The sequence below is a fragment of the Leucoraja erinacea genome, chromosome 32, assembly GCF_028641065.1.
Source record: "Leucoraja erinacea ecotype New England chromosome 32, Leri_hhj_1, whole genome shotgun sequence".
NCBI classification, from domain to species: domain Eukaryota; kingdom Metazoa; phylum Chordata; class Chondrichthyes; order Rajiformes; family Rajidae; genus Leucoraja; species Leucoraja erinaceus.
In genome coordinates, this window is record NC_073408.1 from 6,129,431 (window position 1) to 6,136,525 (window position 7,095).

The following is a 7,095-nucleotide window of genomic DNA, read 5'->3' on the forward strand; positions in this document are numbered from 1 at the left end:
AAGCCTTTATAGCCGGAGTAATCTCTGGCTGTAAAGAATAAGAACGATGATGACGAAGGTAATGGTAGTTATTCCAAATATGGCTCCTATTATGTTCAGTAATTTGGCGATCTTTGACGCAGCCATAGCTCCCTCCACGTTTCCCTGTCGAATGAAAATCCGAGCCTGGGAACAGAAATCATTTCTTTTAATGATGGAGGATAAGTAATTGTGTGTCTCAATGCAGAAAGAGCTGCTAATGTCGGGCCGGCCTTGCTTGCACTCTGTGAGGGAATCCTGCCCGCACACTCATTCATGGCTTCGGGACGCAGCCCTTCAGGGAGACCTTTCCCGGGGTGATCAATGTAAATCATTATCACTTGACCTGTGTCAATAGACAATAGACAATAGGTGCAGGAGTAGGTCATTCGGCCCTTCGAGCCAGCACCGCCATTCAATGTGATCATGGCTGATCATCCCCAATCAGTACCCCGTTCCTGCCTTCTCCCCATACCCCCTGACTCCGCTATTTTTAAGAGCCCTATCTATCTCTCTCTTGAAAGCATCCAGAGGACCTGCCTCCACCGCCCTCTGAGGCAGAGAATTCCACAGACTCACCACTCTGTGAGAAAAAGTGTTTCCTCGTCTCCGTTCTAAGAAAAAGTGTTTCCTCGTCTCCGTTCTATATCCCCGTGTCCTATTTCTCCCATGCATCAGTCTGGCTGACTTGATTCACTGGAAGTGAACAGGTTCGCAAGTTATCGGAATAGAATTAGGCCATTTTGCCCATCGAGTCTACTCCGCCATTCAATCATGGCTGATCTCAGCCTCCTAATCCCATTTTCCTGCCTTCTCCCCATAACCCTTGACCCTTGAGAATTTGTCTATCTCTGTCTTAAAAAATATCCACTGACTTGGCCTCCACAGCCCTCTGTGGCAGAGAGTTCCAGAGATTCACCACTCTCTGTTTGAAAAAAGTTCTTCTCATCTCACCCTCTGGCTGCAGAAGTTCCTCCTCACTTCCTTTCTAAAAGAGCGCCCTTTAATTCTGAGGCTATGACCTCTATGTCTTTCTTCTAGACTCTCCCATCCCAGGAACCAGTGGAACCATCCTCTTCCACATCTTCACTCTATCTACTGTACGCAATACAGTGGTTGAAAGATACAACAGGAACCTCTCCTCCAAGTCCATGCAATGAAAGCTAACCACCATTCGATCGCCCACCTCATAATGGTTCTGTACCATGACATGTCACTTTCCCTCTTTTCACGAACCTGGTACTTCCCTGAAAGTACACCTAGCTATGACCTCTGGTACTAGACTCTCCTGGTACATCCTTGGTAAACTCTATCTACAGCACAGTGGTTATCCATACAGGGCGCACACTGGGGTTATGCCACACCTGGTACACCTGGTTACTTGGTAAACCAGAAGCCACTGGGGACAATTTACAGAAGCCTAGCCAGACCTGCAAGTCTTTGGGATGTGGAAAATTGCCGGAGCACCCGGAGAAAACCCACGTGGTTGTAGGCAGGCTGTGCAAACTCCACACAGACAGCACCCGAGATCAGGATCGAACCCGGGTCTCTGGCACTGTGCGGCTCCTTACAATTCCCATCATTTAATGTTTCCTCAAAACCTTGGAAGAATTGTCAAAATCTCCGGGAATTTTGCTCTGGGTCTTCCCAGGAAGAACATGGCGGTCCGCTCCTTACAGTGCAGCTGTAAGTCCTGGAGTACAAATGCAAAGTGCTGGAGTAACTCAGCGGGTCAGGCGGCATCTCTGGAGAAAAATGATGGGCGATGTTTTGGATCGGAATCCTTCGATAATCTGAAGAAGCGTTTCGAACTGAAACGTCATGGATCCTTTCAAATTGGAGATGTTGCCTGACCCGCTGAGCTACTCCAGCACTTTGAGTCTATCTTCGGTGTAAACCAGCATCTGCAGTTTCTTCTTACATAGCACGAATGCAAATCTCACTCATTGAGCCTGTACTTGAAGCTCTTGTTTAATTGCAAGAAGCCAAATAGATCATCGGTGTTTTTAAGGATGAAAAGCTATGTTCCATTCCTCTCCCCCTCCCCACCACCCCCCCCCCCCAGGCCCCCCCCCCCCCCCCCCCCCCCCCCCCCCCCCCCCCCCACCCCCACCTCAGTCAAAGCTATTGATGAATCCAGTTCAGCTCCAAGAACCTATGTAAGGAGTGGATGAGCAACGTGGAACTCACCCGGAAATCGAGTGAACATGTGAGGGATGGTCGGTGTGGACTCAATGGGCCGAAGGGTCCCCTTTTTCCATGCTGTATCTCTGAGTTGAACTAAAGCTAAAGATTCCTCACGTTAAACAGTTGAAGCCAACGGAAGTGGTTCGGTGGCTGTGGGTAACTTTCGTATGCTTTGAGAGAGACATGGTTCAAGACAGGTATTGTACACTACAAGTGTTTTTGGCAATCAGTGCTTGTTATTTTCACGCGGGGCTGCCACTGCGGCAAGATAAGGGAGAATAGAGTGCTCTGCAATCATTAACAATTCATTCAGTGCCTGAACTTCCAGAACAGCTCGAAGCATTTTCTCTCAGGCGAAACATGTGAGACGTTTTATCCCCGCTGGAATACAGTAATAGAAATTAAAATCGTCCTTCATATTCCTAAACAGACATTGGCTTGTTTGTCCGACATATTTCAGCCTTCATTGAATGTTGCAATGAATAATAGTTTGTGGATTCAAGTATTTTTTATCTTCTTTAAGCCTTTTTCATAGGGGCGGCAGTGGTAGAGTTGCTGCCTCACAGCAGATGCTGCCAGAGACCAAGGTTTGATCTTGACGTTGGGTGCTGTCTGTGTGGAGTTTGCATGTTCTCCCTGTGACCCCGAGGGTTTTCCCCAGTTCCACCCACGTCCCAAAGATGTGCGGGTTTGTAGGTTATGTGACATTGCTTCTAGTGCGTAGGGCGTGGATACGTTCGTGGGATATCATACATCCAGTGTCAGAGGCATACAGCCCGTGGAAACAGGCCCTTCGGCCCGACTTGCTGACGCCATGTCGCCAACCAACATGCCCCATCTCCCCCTTGCTTGGCTCATAACCCTCCAAACCGGTCCGATTCATGTATCTGTCCAAATGTTTCTTAAACGTTATGAATCGAATATAGGAGCAAAGAGGTCCTTCTGCAGTTGTACAGAGCCCTAATGAGACCCACCTGGAGTATTGTGTGCAGTTTTGGTCCCCTAATTTGAGGAAGGACATTCTTGCTATTGAGGGAGTGCAGCGTAGGTTTACAAGGTTAATTCCGGGGATGGCACGACTGTCATATGTTGAGAGAATGGAGCAGCTGGGCTTGTACACTCTGGAGTTTAGAAGGGTGAAAGGGCATCTCATTGTAACATACAAGATTGTTAAGGGATTGGACACGCTAGAGGCAGGAAACATGTTCCCGATGTTGGGGGAGTCCAGAACCAGGGGCCATACGGTTTAAGAATAAGGAGTAAGCCATTTAGAACGGAGACGAGGAAACACTTTTTCTCACAGAGAGTGATGAGTCTGTGGAATTCTCTGCCTCAGAGGGAGGTGGAGTCAGGTTCTCTGGATGCTTTCAAGAGGGAGCTAGATAGGGCTCTTAAAAATAGCGGAGTCAGGGATATGGGGAGAAGGCAGGAACGGGGTACTGATTGTGGATGATCAGCCATGAATGATCACATTGAATGGTGGTGCTGGCTCGAAGGGCCGAATGGCCTACTCCTGCACCTATTGTCCATTGTCTATTGTCTATGATAGAACCTGCCACAACCACCTCCTCTGGCAGCTCGTTCCACACACACACACTGCCCTTTGTGTAAACAAGTCACCCCCTCAGGTTTCTATAAATCTTTCCCCTCTCACCTTCAACCTTTGTCCTCTGGTTCTCGATTCCCATAGTCTGGCCAAAAGACTAATCTATTCCTCTCATGATCTTTGTACACCTCTATAAGATCGCCCCACGCCCTCCTGCACGCAAAGAATTAAAGTCCTAGCCTGCCCAACCTACCCCTGTAGCTCAGACTTCTCCTTGTATCTCAGTGTGTACAATACAATGCAGTACAATTTATTTGTCATTTGAACCCCATTGAGGTTCAAACTAAATGTTGTTTCTGCAGTCATACACACAAGAAAAAGAACCAAGACACAACACAATTTACACAAACATCCATCACAGTGAATTTCCTCCTCGCTGTGATGGAAGGGAAAGTCTTATCTCTCCCCTGCACTCCCCATTCCCCTCCCGATGTCAGAGTCAAAGCCCCCGGCGGGCGATGGGAATTGTCCCGCGGCCATTTACGGGTCTTGTTGTTGGAGCCCCCGGCGGGCGCTAGCAAAGTCCCACAGCCATTCCAAGTCGCGCCGGGGCGATGATGTAAGGCCCCGCTCCAGGTACTCTTCAACCCCGCAACTCGGGCGGGTGAAGTCGGCGTTGCTGAAGCCCTGAAAAGCGGTCTCCCAGCAGGGACCCGCGGGCTCCCGGTGTCACTGTCCGCCAGACCTGCGGTAAGCTTCCGAATCTCCGGGGTCAGGCCACAGCCGAGCGCCACCAGTGTGTACTGGTGATCGATGGTCCTGGTGGACTCGGTGGGTCTGTTTCGGCGCTGTATCTCTAAACCAATCTAAACTAAACTAAATCTTAGTCATGCAAAGTTGAAGGAAAGAACCACTGACCTGGCAAGAATAATACATTGCGACCAATCCAAATGGAATACAACAAAAGAACAAATTGAAAGCGGACCAGCCTAAATATGTCTTCAGCTCTGGACCTATGTATTCCTCAGCGGTTGATACCAGGGACATCTTCAAACGAAATGCTCATCGAGTACCATTTCTCAATTCGAGTAGCTCTGATTTCCTTGGCTATTTTAGTTTTTGATGTGTGATTTCATAGCTCTCCAAAATCCTTTCACTGAGAGTGGATCCTGCAAAAAAAAAGTACTTGTGATGAAATGGTGGAGGACAACAGATAGACATGTTGATGCACATCATCAAACTGACAGTCAGACACACGAGTATCTTCAGATGCTGGTTTACAAAAAAAGGGCTCAGAATGCTGGAGTATCTCAGTGGCTCAAGGCAGCATCTCTAGGGGACATGGACATACGATGTTTAGGCGGCGCGACTCTCGTCAGCAGCGGCCTCTGCAGCCCGTCCGCGTTTTTATTATTTTTTGTCTATGTATTTATGTAGATTTTGTTATTTTTTGTTGGGGTGTGGGTGTGTGTGTGGGGGGGTAACTTTTAAATCTCTCCCTGCACGGGAGACCCGACCTTTTCTTGTCGGGTCTCCGTTGTCGTTGGGGCTGCAACGAGGAGCGGCCTCCAACAGGAGAAGACCGGGGACTCTGGTGCCGACGACTCACCGTCACCGTCGCGGAGCTGGCCGAGTCCAGAGCGGGTGGAGCGGTGGTGGAGCGCTGCTGCTGCTGCAGCCCGACCTCCGGAGATTCGGAGGCTGCAACTGCGGGTCTGGCGGACGGCGGCACCGGGAGCCCGCGGGTCCCTGGAGGGAGACCGCTTTTCAGGGCTCTCGCAACGGCGACTTCTCCCGCCCGAGTTGCGGGGTCGAAGAGCTCCTGGAGCGGGGCCTGACATCACCGCCCCGCGCGGCTTGGAATGGCCGCGGGACTCTGCGAGCGCACGCCAGGGGCTCTAACACCAAGAACCGGTGTGCGACCTCGCACCACCCGGCGTGGCTTTAATGGACGCGGGACAATCGCCACCGCCAGCCGGGGGCTTTGACTTTGACTCTGACATCGGGGGGGGGGGGGGGGGAGAGTGCAGTGGAGAGATAAGTTTTTTTGGCCTTCCATCACAGCGATGTGATGGATGTTTATGTAAATTATGTTGTGTCTTGGGTCTATTTGTTTGTAATGTATGGCTGCAGAAACGGCATTTCGTTTGGACCTCTAGGGGTCCAAATGACAATTAAATTGAATCTTGAATCTTGAATCTTGAATCTTGAATCTTGAATCTTGAATCTTAGGGTCGGGACTCTCCTTCAGACTGATTGTCGTAAGAGGCGGGGGGGGGGGGTGAGGCAGGGAAAGGTGGAATAGAGGTGAGAATGGTACCAGGCCTGGCAAATGATAGATCAATATGTGTAGTAGGAAGGAACTGCAGATGCTGGTTTAGCTTCTCAGACGTGGCAGGGTGTGGTCTTGGGAGATGGCGGTTCAGAAATGAGTGAGTTGATGGAACGTGTTGGATTGTGTTTTATAAGAGTTCTGGGAAAAGGAGAGTAATATTTGAGTAAACTCCATCCTGGTGAAGGGGCATAGACATGAAATGTTAACTCTCATTCATTCTCCACGGGTCCGGCATGGTCCACAATGGATTATCAACACTTTCAACCTTAGATTTGCCGGACAATTGTACCTGCAATTGAAAGGCAAAGTGATGGAGGGAGTCGGTGTGTCAGGCAGCAGCTCTGGAGGAAAATGGACTGACGACGTTTCGGATCGGGACCATTCTTCAGCCAACCATGAAACACCGTCTATCTATTTCCACCGCAGATGCTGCCTGACACAGTTGAGTTCCTCCAGCACTTTAAAAAAAAATTCCAGCACCTGCAGTTCCTTATATCTGCATCGTACCGACACTTCATGTTCCATGATGTTGGTCTTCTGCTGTTTGGATTCCCAATTTGTTTGGTAATCATGTTGCAGAAAGCAAGCTCTGAAGTAAAGCCTTTGCCACAGCTGCCTCCCCCAATTCCAATCACCTTGGCCCGATCCAGGACGTCTCTGCATTGGCTTGCTTCGTTGGCGGGGTGAGCTCCTAGTCTGCACGAGCTGTCTGCCAGTCTGGACGAGAAGGATGTCTGGAAAGAGGCGTTTGGTGTGAATGAAACAGGAGAGTAAGAAATGAACGGTGATCAGAACCGCATAAACATGCCATATTGGGCAAGAATTGGGAGGGAATTGCCCCAGGGACTGAAGCAGAAGAGAGAACGAGAGTGAACATTTCAGGTCACGACTCGATTTTAGTGAAAAGTTGACTCTTGTTTCTCTCCCCATTGATGGAACCTGCTGAGTTTTTCCAGCAATTTCAGCTTCTTTTATGATTTTCACAATTTTGCTTTTGATGTTAAGTTAT